Here is a 25,748-nt window from a genome sequence, read left to right as displayed (position 1 = left end):
AACAGGAAGCGCCCTCTGACTATTTCTTGGCCTTCTTGATCATCTCTATCCAAAACAGGGGATCTCTGCTGTAACGTGACATTTTCTAACGCTCCCATAAGGCGCCAGAACGTTGAATGATGACTTTGCAGCCCATGGCTGAAAAACAGTAGCGCATTTGGATAGTGGTCGATCTGAGAACAATGACACTGGGGGCGTGTGCACGAGACGACGCCATGTTTTTATTTTTTCGTCTTTGAACGAAAACAGGGTTTCCCGGTCGGAATATTATCGCTTTTTTACGAGAAAAATAAAAAAATAAAATAATAATAACATTTGACATGCTTCGAAGTACGGTAATGGAATATTTTGAATTTTTTTTTCACGAAACGCGCCGGGCGCGTCACCCTTCTTTACCCTTCGGATAGTGTCTTGAAAGCACGAACAAAAACGCCGCTATTTGGATATAACTATGGATTATTTGGAACCAAACCAACAATTGTTATTGAAGTAGAAGTCCCAGGAAGTGCATTCTGACGAAGAACAGCAAAGGTAATCCAATTTTTCTTCTAGTAAATCTGAGTTTGGTGAGTGTCAAAATAGCTAGCCCGTGATGGCGAGCCATCTACTCAGAATATTGCAAAATGTGCTTTCACCGAAAAGCCATTTAAAAAAAAATAATAATAATCGACACCGTGATTGCATAAAGGAGTTCTGGATCTATAATTCTTAAAATAAATGTTATGTTTTTGTGAACGTTTATCGTGAGTAATTTAGTAAATTCACAGGAAGTGTTCGGTGGGAATGCTAGTTCTGAACGTCACATGCTAATGTAAAAAGCTGGTTTTTGATATAAATATGAACTTGATTGAACAAAACATGCATGTATTGTATACCATAATGTCCTAGGAGTGTCATCTGATGAAGATCATCAAAGGTTAGTGCTGCATTTAACTGTGGTTTTGTTTTTGTGACATTATATGCTAGCTTGAAAAATGGGTGTCTGATTATTTCTGGCTGGGTACTCTGCTGACATAATCTAATGTTTTGCTTTCGCTGTAAAGCTTTTTTGAAATCGGACAGTGTGGTTAGATAAAGCAGAGTCTTGTCTTTAAAATGGTGTAAAATAGTCATATGTTTGAAAAATTGAAGTTTCCGGATTTGAGGAATTTGTATTTCGCGCCACGCTCATCATTGGATATTGGAGCAGGTGTTCAGCTAGCGGAACGTCTAGATGTAAGAGGTTTTAAATTGCGATTTTTGGTTACTGGCCTGCACACATTTTTACAAATGAATAAAAAAAATATAAAGTTGAAATTGTCTTGTGTTAATACGTATTCAACCCCTTTGTTATGACAGGCCTAAATAAGTTCAGGAATAAAAAATTGTTTAAATTGCTCAACAAGTCATAATTAGTTGCATGGACTCACTGTGTTGTGTGCAATAATAGTAATTCAAAAAGCATGTTAAAAACTCATCTCCGTACCCCACACAGAGATAATTGTAAATTATCCCTCAGTCAAGCAGTACATTTCAAACAAACAGATTAAACCACAAGGACCAAGGAGGTTTCCAATGTCTCGCAAAGGGAACCTATTGGTAGTTGGGTAAAACAAATATATTGACTATCCCTTTGAGCATGGTGAAGTTATTAATTACACTTTGGATGGTGTATCAATAGTCCCAGTCACTACAAAATGTATAGGCGTCCTTCCAAACTCAGTTGCCGGAAAAGAAGGAAACGGTTCAGTGATTTCACCATGAGGCCAAATGTGACTTTCAAACAGTTACAGAGTTGAATGGCTGTGATAGGAGAAAACTGAGGATGGATCAATAACATTGTAGTTACTTCACAATACTAACCAAATTGACAGAGTGAAAATAAGCTTGTACAGAATACAAATATTCCAAAACATGCATCCTGTTTGCTGCAATGCACTAAAGTAATAATGCACAAAAAATTCAAAAAAAAATTAAAAAAAAATATTTACAAAAAAAAGTGGCAAAGCAAGTAACTTTCTGTCCTGAATACAGAAAGTGTGATGTTTGGGGCAAATCAAATACATTACTGAGTACTACTATTTTCAAGCACAGTACTGGCTGCATCATGTCACGGGTATGCTTGTAATCATTAAGGACTGGAGAGCTTCAGGATAAAAAAAAAGAAAGAAACCGAGCTAAGCACAGGCAAAATCCTAGAGGAAAACATGGTTCAGTCTGGTTTCCACCAGACACTGGGAAATGTATTCACATTTTAGCAGGACAATAACCTAGAACACAAAAAATGAAACTGTTCCATGAATGATTTTGCATATGAAAATCGTAACTGGCACGCAGAACAGTATAAAATGGTAAGCTTCCATTTTATACTTGAAACTCACGCACCACCTATGAAGTCTTAATAAAATAAATTGCCATGGTCAGATTCTGCCTATAGGCTACTTTGAAGCAAGGTAAGACATGCCTCAAAATATGAAATAATGCACTCATTTCATTGTTTGAAACCTATGATTTAAAAATGCATACTGCCTCCAGCTCACATTGTAAAGTGGCGGGTGACACTCAGCCTGTTGCCTGCACACGAAAGGTGAATGGGAGGTGCGCTTCAATTAGCAGTTATGAAATGAAAACAGTAGCCCTTTTAAAATTGTGCACCAAAACGGTTTAACACACGATTGCATTTAGAATTGTTGCGCAATGAATGGGCTTATAAAAAGCAAGTTTTACCACCTGAAGAGATGCAGGAGAAATCCCACTCAAAATAGGCTGTATGCGTGTGATAGTTGTGTTGGATAAATTTAATTCCACAAAATTATGCAAATTAACCTTTAGACCAATAAGCACGATGGTCAAATGTATTTTCATCGACTGATAATTCCATCAATGAATAAAAAGCATTATTTTGCAATGAGATTTTTTTTTCTTCTTCTTCTACTGGTCATTTTGCCTGCCAACAGTTTTATTTAAAAATATATAAAAATGATGTAAAAAAAATTATAATTTAAAAAAATTCGGCTTTCATATTATTTTTGGGCCAAAAGCCGGCAAGAAATCCTGAGGTACAGGTAAGCGTTTCCAAAATTGACGTTTGTACAAGAATCGACTGGTGACTCAATGTTGTTGCTAGCAAATCCAACGACCAGGCGCCAAAACTCAACTCTGCCTCAATATGAGAGAAGGGACCTGAGGGTTCCTCAGCTACAATCAAATGTAGGCTATCTGTCAGTCAGCAGCAATCGTGATTAAACACTTACAATGTTGAAAAGGGGATAATGTTAGCCAACTGTGCTAGGTAGGCCTACGTTGGTTGGAGAAAAAAGTACATTAGGTCTACTTACCACTATGCTAAGCCAACTGTACAAAGTTTCTCCTGGTAGCTGCAAAGAAAACATTATAAGCTAACAGTACATTGACAGGCGGAGCCCAAGAAGGATGGGAATTAACCTAAACCCCACATACTGGTCAGGTATAGTTCACTTGTTGTTCTCACTCATAACAAATTAATGGTGGCCAATATTGAGAGATATTGTGAGGCTACTCGCACATCTGAAATTATGATTCAATTGATGTTTTTGAAAAACATGCAGTTACTTGCTGTATAACTGATGGTAGAGCTAAATGTACTCAATTGTTTTGCATGGAATAATCTGAAATGTGTAGTTCTGACTATGCAATTCAAGAGGTGATATTACAACCAAATAGTTAACATTTATTTAACAATCCCTTGAAAAACCACACGCAGTTGTCAATGGTTTTAGCAAAGCTGGGCATCTCCTTACCACACAGCAGGCAAATCGAACATTCTGCACCTTGTGACGTTTTATTGATAACAACCTACAGGGTCTTTATGTATAAAACTGCAACATTTTCTCTGCCCCATGGCAAATGGCTTTGACCTTTGTGGGGCCCATGCAAAACTACGCCACTGGCTGCATGTTGACATTTCTTAACCTGTTGGGTTTAGGGGGGCAGCATTTGCACGTCTGGATAAAAAAAAATGTACCCGATTTAATCTGGTTACTAATCCTACCCAGTAACTAGAATATGCATATACTTATTATATATGGATAGAAAACACTCTAAAGTTTCCAAAACTGTTTGAATGGTGTCTGTGAGTATAACAGAACTCATTTGGCAGGCAAAACCCTGAGACATTTTCTGACAGGAAGTGGATACCTGATGTGTTGTATTGACTTTAAACCTATCCCATTGAAAAACACAGGGGTTTAGGAATATTTTGGCACTTCCTATTGCTTCCACTAGATGTCACCAGCCTTTACAAAGTGTTTTGAGTCTTCTGGAGGGAGATCTGACCGAACAAGAGCCATGGAACGATGATGTCCCATTAGACACCTGGCGCGCTAGTTCATGTTGGGTACCCTCGTTCCAATACGTTATAAAAGAGTATGCATTCGTCCACCTTGAATATTATTCATGTTCTGGTTAAAAAGGCCCTAATGATTTATGCTATACAACGTTTGACATGTTTGAACGAACGGAAATATATTTTTTCCCCTCGTTCATGACGAGAAGTCCGGCTGGCTTACATCATGTGCTAACGAGACGGAGATTTTTGGACATAAATGATGAGCTTTTTTGAACAAAACTACATTCGTTATGGACCTGTGATACCTGGAAGTGACATCTGATGAAGAGAATCAAAGGTAATGGATTATTTACATAGTATTTTCGATTTTAGATCTCCCCAACATGACGTCTAGTCTGTATCGCAACGCGTATTTTTCTGGGCACAGTGCTCAGATTATTGCAAAGTGTGATTTCCCAGTAAGGTTATTTTTAAATCTGGCAAGTTGATTGCGTTCAAGAGATGTAAATCTATAATTCTTTAAATGACAATATAATATTTTACCAATGTTTTCTAATTTTAATTATTTAATTTGTGGTGCTGACTTGAATGCCGGTTATTGGAGGGAAACTATTTCCTGAACATCAACGCCACAGTAAAACGCTGTTTTTGTATATAAATATGAACTTGATAGAACTAAAAATGCATGCATTGTCTAACATAATGTCCTAGGAGTGTCATCTGATGGAGATTGTAAAAGGTTAGTGTATCATTTTAGCTGGTTTTATGGTTTTGGTGACCCTGTCTTTGACTTGACAAAACATTACACACAACTCTTGTAAATGTACTGTCCTAACATACTCTAAATTTATGCTTTCGCCGTAAAACCTTTTTGAAATCGTAAAACGTGGTTAGATTAAGGAGATGTTTATCTTTCAAATGGTGTAACATAGTTGTATTTTTGAAAAATTTGAATTTTGACATTTATTTGGATTCAAATTTGCCGCTCTTGAAATGCACCTGCTGTTGATGGAGTGCACCACAGGTGGCACGCTAGCGTCCCACCTAGCCCCAAGAGGTTAATCGAGGCCTGCGAAACTTGACAAAAGTATTGATTCACTAGCCAACCATTATCCTACACCTTGAGGTGTGATAAGCATAGCTAAAGACCAGACAAAGATTGCCTCTTCAACTTGCTGCTCCCTCCCTGGACATAAGGCTGAGAGGGCTTTAAGAAACAAGGAGTGGCTGATGTGTACAAAACGAAACCCTGGAAGAATGCAGCGAGCCTTTCCAGGAACACGGTCAACACATTTTACATACGCAGGATACCAAACTACATGCTTGGGGTTCCACGTTCATTTTGATGACTATGGGACTCCGAGAAGAAATAAAGCCATTTTTAACTCCCTCCAGTTTGCTCAGTATCCGTTAACCTGTTGGGGGTAGGGGGCAGTATTTGCACGGCCGGATAAAAAAACGTACCCGATTTAATCTGGTTATTACTACTGCCCAGAAACTAGAATATGCATATAATTATTGGCTTTGGATAGAAAACACCCTAAAGTTTCTAAAACTGTTTGAATGGTGTCTGTGAGTATAACAGAACTCATATGGCAGGCAAAAACCTGAGAAGATTCTGTACAGGAAGTGCCCTCTCTGACCATTCCTTGAGCTTCTTGACTCTGTTTATTGAAGACTGAGGATCTTTGCTGTAACGTGACACTTGCTACGTCTCCCATAGGCTCTCAGAAGGCGGGAAAAAGCTGAATGATGTAATTCCAGCCACTGGCTGAAAAACATTAGCGCTTTTGGCAAGTGCTCTATCAGAGGACAAATCGGCTGAGGCGCGTGCACGAGTCGACCCCATGTTTTTATTTTCTTTCGTCTTTGAACCTAAACACAGATTCCCGGTCGGAATATTATCGCTTTTTTACGAGAAAAATGGCATAAAAATTTATTTTAAACAGCGGTTGACATGCTTCGAAGTACGGTAATGGAATATTTAGACATTTTTTGTCAAGAAATGCGTCGTGCGCGTCACCCTTCTTTACCATTCGGATAGTGTCTTGAACGAACGAACGAACAAAACAGAGGATATTTGAACATAACTATGGATTATTTTGAATCAAACCAACATTTGTTATTGAAGTAGAAGTCCTGGGAGTGCATTCTGACGAAGACAGCAAAGGTAATAACATGTTTCTTATAGTAAATCTGATTTTGGTGAGTGCTAAACTTGGTGGGTGTCTAAATAGTTAGCCCAGCTCATGCTGGGCTATCTACTGAGAATATTGCAAAATGTGCTTTCACCGAAAAGCTATTTTAAAATCGGACATATCGAGTGCATAGAGGAGTTCTGTATCTATAATTCTTAAAATAATTGTTATGCTTTTTGTTAACGTTTATCGTGAGTAATTTAGTAAATTCACCGGAAGTTTGCGGGGGGTATGCTAGTTCTGAACGTCACATGCTAATGTAAAAAGCTGGTTTTTGATATAAATATGAACTTGATTGAACAAAACATGCATGTATTGTATAACATAATGTCCTAGGGTTGTCATCTGATGAAGATCAAAGGTTAGTGCTGCATTTAGCTGTGGTTTGGGTTTATGTGACATTATATGCTAGCTTGAAAAATGGGTGTCTGATTATTTCTGGCTGGGTACTCTGCTGACAATCTAATGTTTTGCTTTCGTTGTAAAGCCTTTTTGAAATCGGACAGTGTGGTTAGATTAACGAGAGTCTTGTCTTTAAAATGGTGTAAAATAGTCATACGTTTGAGAAATTGAAGTAATAGCATTTCTAAGGTATTTGAATAACGCGCCACGGGATTCAACTGGCTGTTGAGTAGGTGGGACGATTTCGTCCCGCCAACCCTAGAGAGGTTAATAACAAATACTTATTTACAATGATGGCCTGGGAACAATGGGTTAACTGCCTTGTTCAGGGGCAGAACAACTTCTCCCTGGTTCTGCTGTGTTAACAGACCATAGAGACAATGGAAGCAGCAGCAGGCAGCAGCTTACAAAAGAGTCTTGGCTGGAGAGCAGAGCAGAGAGCACAGTATGACAATGATGCTATGAGCTGAGCTCTTGAATTTGCAGAGGCAGCAGCAGCCAAAGCATTACCAGCTCTGTTATGGGCCATTATCCTCCCGTTCACACAGATCTGGCACTGGCCTCAACTAATGTGCAGGCAGACAGCAGGGTGATGCCGCCATCTATGCCCGCCTGGCACACGCTCACACGGCAGAACCACAGAGACCACAGTTCTAAAAAGGCGCCATGGCATGCAGGACAACATCCAAACAATCTATCAATGCCTCTGCTTTGACAGATGCCCAACAGGTTGACTGACCAACAGGTAAAAAAAAAGGTCCCCAGATATACAAGCACAAAGAAACAGAGACATGCATGCACACAAGCTACATTTGTGAGCTAGTTGGTGTAGTACTCTTTGCTGAAGTGACCCCAGGCTAGCTCTTGTCAGCAGGGGGTTAACTCCTCAGCAGGGTAAAGCTGCTCTAACAATAATATTAATAGCATTTTTTCTGGCAGGGTGGGAAAATAACTTTTTTGGTCCACCAGCCACTGTGTCAGGTAGAAAAATCTGCCAGCCACGCAGATCGTTTTACCAGCCAAAATATATTTTGCGCCATAATTACACACAAAAAAAAGGATGAGCATGGCTTCTGTTTTCTGAAACAAGAAATGTACTACTGGTAATACATAATGGGGTAGACAAACAGCTTCATCTTTTAGCCAATGTATGTTAAAAGAAAACCACTTAAATACAAACAGAAACAGTTCTACAATAGAACATCAACAAAAAACAAAGTGCCTACCCTGCCACAAAAGGCTGAGTGACATGGCTTATTTATTATTTTAGTTCAGGGCTCTACACTGACATGATGTACTCATAAGTAGAAATGTAGAAGCACACAAATCTAGGAGAACAATTAAAGTAGGTGGTTTCTAATGGTAAGAAATGACTAAAAGGTCATGAATAAAAGATAAGTGATCCATGCTCAATCATTAGGTGAGACAAATGTTCAGCTGCCCCTTTGAGACGGGCTGTTACCATGGTAACTTAAGCACTCTGCTTGTCTGTGATGAAAAACATTCCTGTTGCAGCAAACTCAAACATTGAATATCAAACCTAGAGTGAACAAAATGATATAACAGGCCAAGAAAACACGAGGACAAAGTCACACTTTAGTAGCCTTTCTTGTCAATTCGACGAACTTCTACATGTGGCCTTGGATAAAATAGCTACTGGGTGTGCAGGCTTTTTCTCCAGCCCTGCTCAAACACGCCACATTGTAAAAAAACATTTGCGCAAAAGGACCTTGATAAACTGTTTGAGCAGGGTTGGATAAAAAGCCTGCACACCCAGCAGCTCTCCATATGGAAGATTTTTATACAGTAGCCTATTAGTGCAGTTTTTTTACTTTGTGGGGGGGTTAAGCGCCTTACCCGAGGCCACAATGGCAGGAGATAAAATACATGGGATAAAAGACCAGCAGTTTTCCATTGTCAATACCAGCGAAGATAATGAAGGTTATTTTGTGAAGTGGTTCCTTGCATCATACAACTCCAATTTTCAGTTAACTTTTTGTCCCATGGTGCTACAGACCAGTAAAAAAGGTAAAGGTAATAGCTGTCCTAAAAAAAGCAAACGTCAAGCCCTGGAGAGCACTGAGACAGGGAGAGGAGAGTGAGATAGGAGGGAAAGCGATTGAGAGCAAGGGGTGATGGTGGGTACGTGAATCCGATTTCCAATGACAATGTGCTTAAGAATCCTTTTTCAAAAGACAAAACATATGATCGGTCAACGTTAATGGCAGGGTCCCAAGGAAAATGAAGGGGAATGGAAGCCATTCATTAGGAAAGGGGTAGGAGAGTAAAGCGGCCTGGCTAGCCCCGCTGATAGCCGCCCCAGGAAAATAAATATATACACAGACCATTATTTATTTGCGCATTCCCGAGGTAACAAACCAGCCACGACTATCAGTAAGATGGCACCGACAGACATGGCAGCTCTGCTTCTAAGCAAGTTTTTTTTGTAGTCATTTCTTACACTATTAGCACAAAACGTTTTTGTTGTTTAATTACATACAGCACATTGGACTGTAGTACTCGCGCTAGAAAAACACGCAACAACTGCTATTCTCTTCCTGGATGCCAACAAGGCCCTCCCCCGCCCTCTCTTCGGCAAATCAGATCACAACAGGAAGTGCCCGTGCTAAGGTCTATTCAACGCTGGTCTGACCAATCAGAATCCATGCTTCAAGATTGCGTGATCACGCAGACTGGGATATGTTCTGCATAGACTGAAAATAACATTGATGTATACACAGACACAGTGACTGAGTTCATCAGGAAGTGTATAGGGGATGTTGTTCCCACTGACTATTAAAACCTACCCAAACCAGAAACCATGGCTAGATGGTAGTATTTGTGCTAAACTGAAAGCGCGAACCACCGCATTTAACCATGGTAAGGTGACTGGGAATATGGTTGAATGCAAACAGTGTAGTTATTCCCGCCGTAAAGCAATAAAACAGGCAAAACGTCAGTACAGAGACAAGTGAAATCGCAATTCAACGGCTCAGACATGAGACGTAAGTGGCAGGGTCTACAGACAATCACTGATTACAAAGGAGAGGAAGCCACGTCGTGAACACCGACGTCTTGCGCCCAGACAAGGTAAACACCTTTGTCCGCATTGAGGATAACGCTGTGCCATCAATGCGGCCCGCTCCTAAGTACTGTGGGCTCTCGTTATCTGTGGCCGACATGAGTAAGATATTTAAGCGTGTTAACCTCTAGGGTATGTGGGACGAAATCGTCCCACCTACTCAACAGCCAGTGGAATCCCGTGGCGCGATATTTAAATACCTTAGAAATGCTTTTACTTCAATTTCTCAAACATATGACTATTTTACACCATTTTAAAGACAAGACTCTCGTTAATCTAACCACACTGTCCGATTTCAAAAAGGCTTTACAACGAAAGCAAAACATTTGATTATTTCTGGCTGGGTACTCTGCTGACATAATCTGACACCCATTTTAAGCTAGCATATAATGTCACAAAAACCCAGAAGACAGCTAAATGCAGCACTAACCTATGATGATCTTCATCAGATGACACACCTAGGACATTATGTTATACAATACATGCATGTTTTGTTCAATCAAGTTCATATTTATATCAAAAACCAGCTTTTTACATTAGCATGTGACGTTCAGAACTAGCATACCCACCGCAAACTTCCGGTGAATTTACTAAATTACTCACGATAAACGTTCACAAAAAACATAATTATTTTAAGAATTATAGATACAGAACTCCTCTATGCAATCGAGGTGTCCGATTTTAAAATAGCTTTTCGGTGAAAGCACATTTTGCAATATTCTGAGTACATAGCCCAGCCATCACGGCTAGCTATTTAGACACCCACCAAGTTTAGCCCTGACCAAACTCCGATTTACTATCACAAAAGTTTGATTACCTTTGATGTTCTTCGTCAGAATGCACTCCCAGGACTGCTACTTCAATAACAAATGTTGGTTTGGTCCAAAATAATCCATCGTTATATCCAAATAGCGGCGTTTTGTTCGTGCGTTCAAGACACTATCCGAAGTGTAAATAAGGGTCACGAGCATGGCGCAATTCGTGACAAAAAATGTGTAAATATTACATTACCGTACTTCGAAGCATGTCAACCGCTGTTTAAAATCCATTTTTATGCCATTTTTCTCGTAAAAAAGCGATAATATTCCGACCGGGAATCTGCGTTTAGGTAAACAGAGGAAAGAAAACAAGGCATGGGGTCGACGCGGGCACGCGCCTGAGTCTCACAGTACTGTAACCAGCCACTACCCAAACACGCTACTTTTTTTCAGCCAGAGCCTGCAAAGCCACGATTCAGCTTTTTGCCGCCTTCTGAGAGCCCATGGGAGCCGTAGGAAGTGTCACGTAGCAGAGATCCTCTGTAATGGATAGAGATAATCAAGAAGGGCAAGAAATTGTCAGACAGGCCACTTCCTGCATGGAATCTTCTCAGGTTTTGGCCTGCCATATGAGTTCTGTTATACTCACAGACACCATTCAAACAGTTTTAGAAACTTTAGGGTGTTTTCTATCCAAAGCCAATAATTATATGCATATTCTAGTTACTGGGCAGGAGTAGTAACCAGATTAAATCGGGTACGTTTTTTATCCAGCCGTGTCAATACTGCCCCCTAGCCCTAACAGGTTAAGGATCATACCTGACACCCTAGACCCACTTCAACTTGCTTACCACCCCAATATATCCACAGACGACACATTCGCCATTACACTGGTCTAACCCATCTGGACAAGAGGAATACCCATGTAAAAATGCTGTGCATTGACTATAGCTCAGCCTTCAACACCATACTACCCTCCAAGCACATCAAGCTCGGGGCCCTGGGTCTGAACCCCGCCCTGTGCAACTGGGTCCTTGACTTCCTGACGGGTCACCCCCAGGTGGTGAATGTAGTAAACACCACTTCGCTGATCCTCAACACAGGGGCTCCACAAGGGTGTGTGCTCAGCCCCCTCCTGTACTCCCTGTTCATCCATGACTGTGTGGCCACACACACACACACACACACACACCTCCAACTCAAGCATCAAGTTTACAGACGACAACCATAGTAGGCCTGATTACCAACAATGATGAGACAGCCTACAGGGAGGAGGTGAGGGCCCTGGCAGAGTGGTGCCAGGAAAATAACCTCTCCCTCAACGTCAACAAAATGAAGGAGATGATCGTGGACTTCAGGAAAAAGGAGAGGGAGCACACCCCTATCCACATTGACAGGACCACAGTGGAGAACGTGGAAAGCTTCAAGTTCCTCGGCTTACACATCACTGACGTTCTGAAATGGTCCACCCACACAGCCAGTGTGGTGAAGAAGGCGCAACAGTGCCTCTTCAACCTCATGAAGCTGAAGAAATGTGGCTTGGCCCCTAAGACCCTGACAAACTTTTACAGATGCACAATTAAGAGCATCCAGTCGGGCTGTATCACGGTACGGCAACTGCACCGCCAGCAACCGCAGGGCTCTCCAGAGGGTGGTGCAGTTTGCCCAACGCATCACCGGGGTCACACTGCCTGCCCTCCACGACACCTACAGAACCCGATGTCACAGGAAGGCCAAAAAGATCATCAAGGACATCAACCACCCGAACAGTCTGTTCACCCCGCTACCATCCAGAAGGCGAGGTCAGTACAGGTGCATCAAAGCTGGGACTAGCAGGCTACCAGCCGGTTCCACAACGCACCTTAGAGGCTGCTGCCCTATACATAGAGTCACTGGTCACTTTAAAAAGTACTGCTTTACTCATATGTACATACTGTATTCAATACATTCCTCATCCTAATATTCATACATTTCTTAATTCCATTCTTTTACCTTCAGATGTGTATTGTTCTGAATTATTTGATATTACTGCACTGTTGGAGCTAGGAACACAAGTATTTTGCTACACCCGCAATAACATCTGCATATGACCAATAACATTTGATTAAAATGTTGGTTTTTCATGCTACAGAGATAATATTAGACCAGCTGCATGGGCTGGAAAGGGATATGTTAGAGCAGGGGTACTAAAAATACTATTCGAGAAGGGTCGGTCACACAAATTTCCCCGGTCGCAAAGGTCCAGATTGGCGGGACGAGAATATTTTTTACATGTTTTTTTTAATTCGGCATTTATCAGCGTTGCGACAAACCCCCACCTCGCGACCCAAAACTGTTCAAAGCCCGCTTGTTGGCGGAGACAACATTATGCAGTGTTAAGGCTCATTTCTTGCAATTCTACATATTTTGCCATGTCTTATGTTGTGTGTTCATAGATGTCAGAGTGAGTGACTCAAACGTAATTTTTTTTACCTGAGCATGATAACTACAAGGTTTACATAGCTGATCAACTGGATATTACTGACAGGTTTTAAATGGCTCGCCAAGGTCTGTCAGTAAGCATGTTTCCATCCACAGTTTTTGTTTGAGTCAAGTCATACCGTATAAATTTGTTTAAAAAATAAAAATTAAAATAAAGTTTCAATACAATTTCATTAAAATGCTGACAGATCATTTGTTAGTTCGACATGGTGGGATCTTTTTGTGTCGGTAAAATTAATAATGCGAGAAATGGTGGTGATGTGCCTTTAAGTGCAAATATTGATTTAATAACTATCACAAAATAAACTTGATGTCACGGATGATATGGTGTGTGCGTTTCCTCCCACTACGACTCGTGAAACCATGCAGTTTATTAGGTTACAGATAAGTTATGAACTTCACAAGATAGTGAAAGTGCACGCTGAGCATGATGGTCCTTCCCAATAAATAAGGGGTCTTATTTAGGGCTGACCCCATTTAGTCGACTGGTCAATAGGCTGTTGGTCGACTCAGATTTCTTTAGTCAAGCAGAATTATTTTTTTTTTTAAGTGTCCTATTGGTGCCTATCAGAGTGGACTAATCCATTGTGGAGGCCGCGGGGATGGCACAGTCCATCACTCAAAGTAAGACATGTGCTACTGAAATGGTATATGGTTATATTACAATATTTTATAACAAATGTACTCTCTCCCGCATTGGAAAGAGGTCGCTGTCCGCGTTTCAGAAACACAGTGCGCTGTGGAATTGGTACCTTTTCTTAAACCAAATATCTATGCACATAATAGCAAAGTTAACCAGCATATTGGGTGTTGAGAACAATGCGGCAGAGGCAGGAGATGAGAAAACAGACCTTGCCTTAATTGTCTAAGAAAAGTGAGGAGCGGTATCTTAATTAATTAATCAATAGCCTAACTTAAAATGTGCCTGGCTTTATATATTCATTTATTTTTTACACCAGGTAGGCCAGTTGAGAACAAGTTTACAACTGCAACCTGGCCAAGATAAATCATAGCAGTGTGACAAAAACAAAAGAGTTACAAACAAAACCTCCAGTCAATAACACAATAGAAAAGTCTATGTACAGTGTGTGCAAATGTAGAAGAGTAGGGAGGTAAGGCAATAAATAGGCCATAGAGGCGAAAATAATAACAATTTAGCATTAATACTGAGGTGATATGTGCAGATGATGTGCAAGTTGATATACTGGGGTACAAAATAGCAAGAGGGTAAGTAAAAATATGGGGATGAGGTAGTTGGGTGTGCTATTTACAGATTGGCTGTGTACAGGTACAGTGCTTTGACAGCTGATGCTTAAAGTTAGTGAGGGAGATATGACTCCAGCTTCAGTGATTTTTGCAATTCGTTCCAGTCATTTGCAGCAGAGAACTGGAAGGAAATGCGGCCAAAGGAAGTATTGGCTTTGGTGATTTTCCAAAGGGCCAGATGTATACAGAATGGTGTCGCCTGCGTAGAGGTGGATCAGAGAATCACCAGCAGCAATAGAGAACATAGAGAACGCCAGAGGTCCTCCGATTTGACACACTGAACTCTATCTGAGAAGTAGTTGGTGAACCAGGCGAGGCAGTCATTTGAGAAGCCAAGGCTATTGAGTCTGCCAATAAGAATGCAGTGATTGACAGTCAAAAGCCTTGGCCAGGTCGATGAAGACAGCTGCACAGTACTGTCTTTTATTGATGGCGTCTATGATATCGTTTAAGACCTTGAGCGTGGCTGAGGTGCACCTATGACCAGCTCGGAAACCAGATTGCATAGTGGAGAAGGTACGGTGGGATTCAAAATGGTCGGTGATCTATATGGATAAATCTTCCATATACATCTACAGGAATAAGACAGATCCTGCTTCTGTTGCCTGTTTAAATAGTATACCGATTCCGTGAGCACCAAGCCTCACACAACCAAAACCTGTGATTAACAATTGCAAAAAAATAAATAAAAAAAAAGTTGTAATCTTTGCTGTGCTAAAGCCTTTACACTTTTTCAATAAAATACCAAAGGCTGTTCTAATTTATTTCGTTTGCACAGTTACAAATTGTAAGAAAAAAAAAATAAAAACTCATTTTCTTGAACTCGTTATTATAATAATAATAATAATAATAATAATAATAATAATAATAATAACAACAACAACAACGCCATTATCATCAGCAGGCTTAATATAGCAGCATTGTATAACCACCATCGAGCTGTAGGCCCATCCTGCTTAGTCTTAATACCGTAATTTACTTAAAACCTACAGTGCATTCGGAAAGTATTCAGACCCCTTCACCTTTTCCACATTTTGTTACAGCCCTACTCTAAAATGGATTCAATAAATGTGTTACTCAATCTACACACCATAATCGCAAAGCAAAAACAGGTTCAGAAATGTTTGCTAATGTATATATTCATTTATTTATTTTTCTTTACATAAGTATTCAGACCCTTTGCTATGAGACTCGAAATTGAGCTCAGGTGCATCCTTTTTACATTGATCATCCTTGAGATATTTCTACAACTAGAAATGTTTGCAAATGTATTAAAAAATAAACTGATATTACGTTTACATAAGTATGCAGACCCTTTACTCAGTACTTTGTTGAAGCTCCTTTGGCAGCGATTACAGCCGACTCTTCTTGGGTATGACCTCCCTGACCAAGGACCAAGCTTGTAGCATCATACACAAGAAGACTCGAGGCTGTAATCCCTGCTTCAACAAAGTATTGAGTAAAGAGTCTACATACTTATGTAAATGTAATATCAGTTTTCTATTTTTAATACATTTCCTAACATTTCTAAAAACCTGTTTTTGCTTTGTCATTATGGGGTAGTGTGTAGAATAATGAGAAACTATTTCATCCATTTTAGAATAAGACTAGCGTAACAAAATGTGGAAAAAGGCAAGGGGTCTGAATGCACTATTTCAATACTTATATAGGCTACTGTAGCAATCAATCTTTCATTTAGGTCATCACACAGCATACAAGTCATTCATGATTTGAAATAGAATCATGCATTTAGTTTTAAAATAAAAGCAACCATTGAATATTTAGCGTAAACAAATAAGTAAACCGCTCCATTTTGGAGACTGCATTCACAAATTAATGCGAGTGTTTAGGCTTTGCTGTAATATAGGCTTCACAATTTTTTTGTATGCTTATAATTGACTTAGTGTCGTTTACATTGCTCTAAAACGGTCAAAAAATAATGCGCAATCGGGGGAGAAGGGCCTTGGTCAGGGAGGTGACCAAAAACCCAATGGTCACTGACAGAGCCCTTCTGTGGAGATGTCAGAACCTTCCAGAAGGACAACCATCTCTGCAGCACTCCACCAATCAGGCCTTTATGGTAGAGTGGCCAGACGGAAGCCCCACCTCAGTAAAATAAATAAAAAGGCACATGACAGCCCACTTGGAGTTAGCCAAATGGCACCTAAAGAACTCTCAAACCATGAAAAACAAGATTCTCTTGTCTGATGAAACCAAGCTTGAACCCTTTGGCCTGAATGCCAAGCGTCACGTCTGGAACAAACCTGGCACCATCCCTACAGTGAAGCATGGTGGTGGCAGCATCACGCTGTCAAGATGTTTTTCAGCAGCAAGGACTGGGAGACTAGTCAGGATCAAGGGAAAGATGAACGAAGCAAAGTACAGAGAGATCCTTGATGAAAACCTGCTCCAGAGCACTCAGGACCTCAGACTGGAGCAAAGGGTCAACTTCCAACAGGCCAACAACCCTAAGCACACAGCCAAGAATGTAGGAGTGGCTTCGGGACAAGTCTCTGAATGTCCTTGAGTGGCCGAGCCCAGACTTGAACCCAATCGAACATCTCTGGAGTGACCTCAAATTAGCTGCAAAGCGACGCTCCCCATCCAACCTTGGTGGTGTTGTTTACATTGCTCCAAATAGTCAGAAAGATGATATTGTAATCTAACAACACCTGTTTGGGGGGTCACATAATATGCACGCAGTGCTTGTTCCTAACCTACTTTTTCTTGATCTCCAGTATTTTCTACAACTAGTCAAATTTATTCCATTCATCGGACTTCCCCTTTAACTCGCGAGCAACCAGTAAACAATTCCCGTTTCTAGTTTGTCACGTCCTCTGCACCCATTTTGCTGTCGCATGCGTTACGGTATTCAGTTTGTTTTAACCCATTTATTGATGTGATTTTGATATGCTATTGGTCACGTTCATGTGATGCATACATGTGTCACATAAAGAGAGGAAGGGCTGAGGCAATGTTTTTCCTAAACAAATCCGGGATTTCGGTAACAGAACTTTTCAGTCTGAAATGGCTGTAATCATGTTACAGCTTCAGCAACACAGACATCGCGATAAACCCTGGTGATGTTCTGTGATGGTTGCTGCAGCAAGGAGGAGTGACAGGCAACGGGTGCTAGTCAGTCACTCGCTGTCATTTTTCTTTTTTAAACAGCGTAGTAAGTCTAAGCTTGACCCAATCAAAACAATTGCTGGTCAGACTACATGGGTCTTAATTATTTCAAACAGTGTGCTTAAAGTGTCAGACAAACTCAATGCATATAGTTGTTTTGATTAAAAACACACAGGATGTGTCTATATGGAAAAATACACGTTTAATATTTTTGACCAATCGATTGGTCAAATGAACAAACGACTCTCGGTCTACCAATATTTTTTGGGTTGGTCAGGGACAGCCCTAGTCTTATTCTGGTGACATTACGGTCAATGCTTGACTGACGTTTGACAAAAAACATTTTTATTCTTGCCCTTATCCATAGACTGGCCTAACCGCACTGTATTTGCAACATTTTTGGCTAGAGTGCAAACGTTTGTGACAAAGTATGGGTAGAGTTCAAAATGCAATGGAAAGTTTGTACCAAATAAAAATCCAAAGCCAATGTACCATAGTTCAGCGAAGAAGTACATTGTGTGCACTACGTCGTTACGCAATGATTTATCTGCAACAAGTCTGTCTGGTGGAAACACAAATGGTGTGACAATTTGCATATTTTACTTTATGCGGATTCTAGACTATTCACGTGAAAATCTGTCACCAATTGAATGGAAACCTAGCTAGTGACTGACATGAGATGAAAACTACCAACGATCTACCAAATTTCACAATTGCACCTTGTGGATTCTACTTTTACAAATCTCAACAGTTACCTGAAAGTCTGACAGAGTTCCCGCAGTGTGCCTATTGAGAATGGCTGGGCTGTCACTGGTAATGAAGAGGTTTCACTGCCTGCCTGGGAGGAGAAAGAGCCAGGCTTTTTACAGCAGTGTGGATGTACTCAGAAGAAGCAATTGATACCATTGTTTTATGGAGAGGGGGGTGATTAACTAACGACAAAAGAGCTCTTTCACTGGAAATGTCAGCCATCAAGCTGAGAGACTGTCCAACTGGGCAAAAGAGTCTATGGAAAATGGATGTGGAAAAATGTTATGGAATTGTATGACACTGCCACAATACCCCCACACAAATTGTGAAACGTAATAGGTCTCGTGGTAAAAAAAAGATATGGCCAGCAGTGTGTACATGTAAGACAATGCCAGACCAATGTGAAATGTACCAAAATAGACAGTATGAATGCCATAACACAATTCATAGTAGCCTAAGTATTCAACCACCTTCGACAAAAAAAAAAAAAAAGTCTTCAAATGGATAGACAGACAAAGTTAATGTTAAACTATAGCTTCGTCTTTCTCACAGAGACCAGAAAAAAACTGCTATGTAGGCTAAATCTGCTCATAATCTTAAATGTCTAAATCAAGTCTTTTCAATCACATTCAATACAATAACAGCTCAGTGATCAGTCTTAAGCTGAGCCTCATTTAAAAAGAAAACTGACCTAAATCTTCAGGAATATTAAACTGGTGAGGGACTTCAAATATAACCGATTATCCATTCTAGGCTGTTTTTTCCTGATTAGATAATACAATAGCCAACAACATTAAGGTCTCAGAGCAGCCTCCTTAATTTCTCAGATAACACAACGGCCTTGGTCTCTAAGTTCCAAATCTGAGTTTTAGGTACAGTTGAAGTCGGAAGTTTACATACACCTTAGCCAAATACATTTAAACTCAGTTTCTCAGAATTCCTGACATTTAATCCCAGTAAAAATCTTAGGTCAGTTAGAAACACCACTTTATTTTAAGAATGTGAAATGTCAGAATAATAGTAGAGAGAATTATTTCTTTCACCTTTTATTTCTTTCATCACATTCGCAGGGGGTCAGAAGTTTACATACACTCAATTAGTATTTGGTAGCATTGTCTTTAAATTGTTTAACTTGGGTCAAACGTTTCATGTAGCCTTCCACAAGCTTCCCACAATAAGTTGGGTGAATTTTGGCCCATTCCTCCTGACAGAGCAGGTGTAACTGAGTCAGGTTTGTAGGCCTCCTTGCTCGCACACGCTTTTCAGTTCTGCCTACACATTTTCTATAGGATTGAGGTCAGGGCTTTGTGATGGCCACTCCAATACCTTGACTTTGTTGTCCTTAGGCCATTTTGCCACAACTTTGGAAGTATGCTTGGGGTTAATGTCCATTTGGAAGACCCATTTGCGACCAAGCTTTAACTGTCTTGAGATGTTGCTTCAATATAACCACATTTCCCTTCCTCATGATCGCATCTATTTTGTGAAGTGCACCAGTCCTTCCTGCAGCAAAGCACCCCTAAAACATGATGCTGCAACCCCCGTGCTTCACGGTTGGGATGGTGTTCTTCAGCTTGCAACCATCCCCCTTTTTCCTCCAAACAGAACGATGGTCATTAGGGCCAAACAGTTCTATTTTTGTTTCATCAGACCAGAGGACATTTCTCCAAAAAGTACGATCTTTGTCCCCATGTGCAGTTGCAAACCGTAGTCTGGCTTTTTTAATGGCGGTTTTGGAGCAGTGGCTTCTTCTTGCTGAGCAGCCTTTCAGGTTGTCGATATAGGACACGTTTACCTGTGGATATAGATACTTTTGTACCCGTTTCCTCCAGCATCTTCACAAGGTCCTTTGCTGTTCTGGGATTGATTTGCACTTTTCGCACCAAAGTACGTTCATCTCTAGGAGACAGAACGCGTTCCTTCCTGAGTGGTATGACTGCTGCGTGGTCCCATGGTGTTTATACTTGCGTACCATTGTTTGCACAGATGATGGTGGTACCTTCAGGCGTTTGGAAATTGCTCCCAAGGATGAACCAGACTTGTGGAGGTCTACAATTTTTTCTCCTGAGGTCTTGGCTGATTTCTTTTGATTTTCGCATGATGTCAAGCAAAGAGGCACTGAGTTTGAAGGTAGGCCATGAAATACAGCCACAGGTACACAATTTACTTAAATTATGTCAATTAGCCTATCAGAAGCTTCTAAAGCCATGACATCATTTTCTGGAATGTTCAAAGTTATTTAAAGGCACAGTCAACTTAGTGTATGTAAACTTCTGACCCACCGGAATTGTGATTTAAGTGAATTAATCTGTCTGTAAACAATTGTTGGAAAAATTTCTTGTGTCATGCACAAAGTAGATGTCCTAACCGACTTGTCAAAACTATAGTTTGTTAACAAGAAATTTGTGGAGTGGTTGAAAAACGAGTTAATGACTCGTAAACTTCCAACTTCAACTGTATATTAGAATTGTAACTTGAGGTGAGGTGCCCTGCCACTAAGACTTCTATTCTACTACGCTGACCTAATTGCTCTCTCTCCCTCATGAACACGGGAGAGCTGTGCACGCTGACATGTAATGATTATTTAATACCATCAAAGCCATAAAGGGAGAAATAAAAGGAGTCAATATTTAAAAAAAGGAGGTGGGGGGGTGACTTAACCCTTTCATCGTGCACAGGGAGGACTAGGAGAGCAGGGAAACAGACAGTGGACTGTATTGAGACAGAATCAGTATGTGTGAGCCCTCCTGTCAAACCCCCATCAGCCGGGCTGACTAGAGCTCCCATATCCCTACATCACAGGGGCTTTACTTCCCCAATTCACTCTTCACCCCTGCTAGTGGATCCCACCCTCCTCCTCTGTCTTTTCCCACACTCACCCCATTCCAAAAAGCAGCGGCTATGTCAGCAAGCACCACGGCCAAAACGACTAACAGTGCAATTTATTTCTACTCATTCAGCAAGAGTGGCAATAGCAAAGAAACAACTTTCTCTCAACACAGAAACCAACATGTTTTTATGAAAAAGAACTAAAGAGAGCCGGAAGACTGACACCACACTAGTGCTCATAACAAACCCGCAAATATCTGATGTATTTTTTTCATAACAGGGATCCGAAGCCTCAGCTCTCAAAACTGTGGTTTCAGTCAGATATGAGCTCCTGAAATAAAACCCACACACACTCTGGCGTCTCGGTGAGTGAGTGGGTCGACTCGGTTGAGGTATTTACCATTTAGCAAGGGCCTTGTGACATCTCTGGGGTAACCTGCCATTGTGGGGGACCCGTCTCATCTGTCACAACCTGATGAGTTTCTCCTGCACAGTCTCAGCCTGGTGAGGCAGGCAGACACCGGCTAAACTGAACACAAGGGACAGACAGGGCTGTGGTAAGGCTACTCACCACTATGGGCCTCTGCTAACCGAACTTCAAATGTGTTGAGATTTCCTTTTTGGTATAATCTCTATACCAAATTTAGATGTACGCACTTTCACTACAATCAGTTGTGCAAACATCTCTGCCTACCCCTGAACCACACCACATTGCTAGGAGTCTTGCTCCCCACATCTTGTTAGACATGGGTATGTTTGGCAGACAGGCCAACTATTAAGCTACAGTATCATTTGAACTCCTTAAACCCCATCTCTTTACCTTCAACAAGAATATACAGATAGTAAAAGGCCAGATTTAGGAATAACACTGGGCATTTCCAAATACAAATCAGCAGCTCTGTGGGATACACATCTCATGTCCTGCAGTAAAGGTCTCCAAATGGGAACACTCTCCCACCATCCTCCAATAACCCATCTCACTTCATCTGGCAAAAACAATTTGTTCCAAAGGTTACAAGAAAACAGAGAAAATGTCAGCCCATGTGAAAAATAAATTGCCAGGAGCTTTTGAGTCACTATCATGTTTTTCAGAGCGAAGTCAAAAAATATGTTCCTTTCCAGTGTCACACTTGACTTTATCATTTTGAAGAGGAAGGAGAAGGGGGGGGGGGTGGGGCCTGTCCGACTTTAGAGGTATGGAGAGGAGGCGGAGTGAGTGAGCCATCGCCTCCATTGTGATGACACATTTACAGCCATGTGAAACCAAGTCGTGTGAGTCTTCTAAGTCTAACTGGCATCGCTCACACAAAAAGGAAACCAACTTTCCGGAGAAGACAAGTCACTCAAAAACTCTGGACTTGTGAAAAAGCAGTTCACTCTTCTGCCTCTAATTATATCTGCATGCAAAATACTGTACTTGGCTATACAATAGTGTTTACTGCTATTCTAAAACACATTGTACGGTCTAACCCTCAAACTTAGAATAGACAACCAACCAAAAAGAACATGTCTGCACTAGCATAGACATAGTAACTGCCACAAGAGAAGCTGATGAACACATTGCTTGGATGTGCCTGCGAGGCTGAAGTTGGGCTGGCTGGCTCTGCTCTCATGTGTGTCCATATGGCATACTGTAGCCTATTAGTTAAACAAACTCATAACACGGTGACCACATCTCAGATCCTGTTGCCCTTGAGGGGAGAAAGGCGAACCCAAGTATGATTGGATTGTTGACGTACACAGGGTACCAGACCAGTGTGTAGGTTAAATCCCTCTCACATGGGGCCCATCATGAGTTGAGGACACAGCAGATAAAACTTCTGATTGAAAATGATACAACAGACCTGAAGGAACGAAAGCCAAGGGCAGTTAATATTACATCACAGTACCTTTCAGGATTAGCCCACTATAGTGGGGCTCCCGAGTGGCGCAGCGGTCTAAGGAACTGCATATCAGTGCTAGAGGCATCACTACAGACCCTGGTTCAATTACAGACTGTATCACACCCGGCTGTGATTGGGAGTCCCATAGGGTGGCGCACAATTAGCCCAGTGTAGTACAGGTTAGGGTTTGGCCAGGGTAGGCAGTCATTGTAAATAAGAATGTGCTTAACTGTCTTGCCTAGTTAAATAAATAAAAGTTAAATAGTGATAGTCGTAACAGTTGTGAACATACTGCTTGGTTAGGTTAGAACTGACTAGGGCATATCCAGCTATGGCTACGGCACAACATGCATCTGTGATTCACACCATGAGGAGAGGTGACAGGGTGGGAAAATCCTCAGACACACCAAATTTCCCACTCAGCAACTAAGCCTCCAACGCATCTTGCGCTGAATGTCACAGGTTTTCTGTAGAAAAGGGCACATACCTTTTTCACAACAAAAACAGTAGTTTGTTGTGCACATTACACAGCCAGTCTTGGACAGAGCAATGGAATAATCCATATAAATGCATTATTTTATAAATCAATCATGACCCATAAGATATCTTAACACAGTGATTAGGCTACCTAATCATACAGAGTCACAAAATGAAATATTATTACAGATCTAAATAAGAAACTTTTTTTTTAAATGACTTAACACGACATATATGCAAGAAATTGGTAATAATAAAAATTGACCAAATCGGCAAAATGTTGAGATTGTGGCAACATGCACTGTAATGTTAATAATCATGTCATAGGTATTATGACATTTCATTTGTCAGCTGCTCCTCTGAAGGCATATTATCTTGAAAAAAACTGCATCAAATGTGTAAACAAATTGGGGGTTTCTGTCAGTGTGGCTTACATTGCAATCATTTGCTGAAATAAAGACACTTGAGCACACGGTTTTGGGAATAAATGTGTGCACACACTAGTCTGGGATTGATTAACATCCATATTCCATTGTCTTGGCGTTCCATGGATGGCTCGCAATGAAGCAAGAATTGTGTGCAAAAGAAACAACTATAGTGGTTTAGCAATCTGTGAGCTACACGCATAACATGGTAAATACAGAGAAAAGTTTACAAACTGGTTGACCTTGCTACAAGGCTTGGCGATGTAAATATTGAGTCAATTGTCAGCCTGTCAAAATGCGGTAAACTGGCTTGCCAAATGCTATTTATCGCTTGATGCTTACTTTTTGATTTTGTTGCGTGGTCCATTTCATTCATGCGAAAATAATACGGTAAATTGATAAAGAACTGTTTTGCTATCCAATTAGACAAGCCACCCTATGTGTTGATAGTGTAGCCAGTGTCAATCACGAGATTCAGAACGAAATCTCACATCCCGCCGAACTGACATGCATGACATCGAAATCTTAGAACGTTCGTGCACAATTTTTTTTTAAATTTTAAAAAAGTCAATGTAAGACATAACTGAAAATATGATTGTCGTCGGGCTGAAGGAGTTCAATTGTTCATGACATTTGCCTGTTGGTTTATGTGCATTTTGACTTGGACCGCACACTGTCCAAATGTTGACAAGGTAAGCCACCTCAAATAACAAGTGTCACATCAAATACCTTGGACCTGTTGCCTTCTCCTCCTGGTTCCGTGGTTGGTGGAAGTTGCGCTAAGTATAATTGTTTTGATACTCTCTCCAAAGTTTTTGAGTGTTAAACATTTAGCAGTGGATAACAACCGGTGTCGAGCCAAACTACCCTCCGGCAATTCGTCGATTAGAGGCGGTGAACGGCTTTCAGTGAGCAGAGAAGTTGAGAGCTTTCGCAGCGGAGCCATTGAAGTCACGTGCTCCGGCAGTGAAATTCAACACCACCCTCTCTGTCCGCCCCTTCTCCATTTATGGGGTGGTCCGCTGTCCTGTAAAAGGGACACTTCAGGATTTTGGCCAGTTTGTAGTCTTAAAACCAGGGGGAAAAGTTACACTATATATACAAAAGTATGTGGACACCCCTTCAAATGAGTGGATTCGGCTATTCCAGCCATACCCTTTGCTGACAGGTGTATAAAACGAGCTCACCGCCATGCTATCTCCATAGACGAACATTGTCAGTAGAATGGCCTTACTGAAGAGCTCAGTGACTTTCAACGTGGCACTGTCATAGGATACCACCTTTCCAACAAGTCAGTTCATCAAATTACTGCCCTGCTAGAGCTGCCCTGATCAACTGTCAGTGCTGTTATTGTGAAGTGGAAACAACTAGGAGCGACAACGGCTCAGCCGTGAAGTGGTAGGCCACACAGGCTTACAGTAGCTCGTAAAAATCATCTGTCCTTGGTTGCAACACTCACTACTGAGTTCCGAACTGCCTCTTGCAGCAACGTCAAGACAAGAACTGTTCGTAGGGAGGTTCATGAAACGGGTTTCCATGGCCAAGCAGCCGCACACAAACCTAGATCACTATGCGTAATGCCAAGTGTCGGCGGGAGTGGTGTAAAGCTCGCCATCATTGGATCACGCTTCATCATCTGGCAGTCCGGCGCTACCTGCCCCAATGCATAGTGCCAACTGTAAAGTTTGGTGGAGGAATAATGGTCTTGGGCTTGTTTTTCATGGTTTGGGCTAGGCCCCTTAATTCCAGTGAAGGGAAATCT

The 25,748-nt window shown here is 41.1% G+C and overlaps 1 protein-coding gene across 3 annotated transcripts in view; it reads right to left on the bottom strand.

Annotated features, from left to right (window-relative positions):
* LOC106578316 (retinoic acid receptor alpha) overlaps positions 1-24,916 on the bottom strand; it is a 277,294-nt gene extending 252,378 nt beyond the window's left edge. For all 3 annotated transcript variants that reach the window (XM_045701983.1, XM_045701982.1, XM_045701984.1), the window contains exon 1: positions 24,716-24,916. The gene's annotated coding sequence lies outside the window, so the exon portion shown is untranslated. The remainder of the gene's footprint in view (positions 1-24,715) is intronic.
* Between the last annotated feature and the right edge of the window lie 832 nt (positions 24,917-25,748).

The sequence above is a fragment of the Salmo salar genome, chromosome ssa19 (genome assembly GCF_905237065.1).
Source record: "Salmo salar chromosome ssa19, Ssal_v3.1, whole genome shotgun sequence".
NCBI classification, from domain to species: Eukaryota; Metazoa; Chordata; class Actinopteri; order Salmoniformes; family Salmonidae; genus Salmo; species Salmo salar.
The sequence above is the reverse complement of the archived record's forward strand: the minus strand, read 5'-3'. Positions and strand labels throughout refer to the sequence as shown.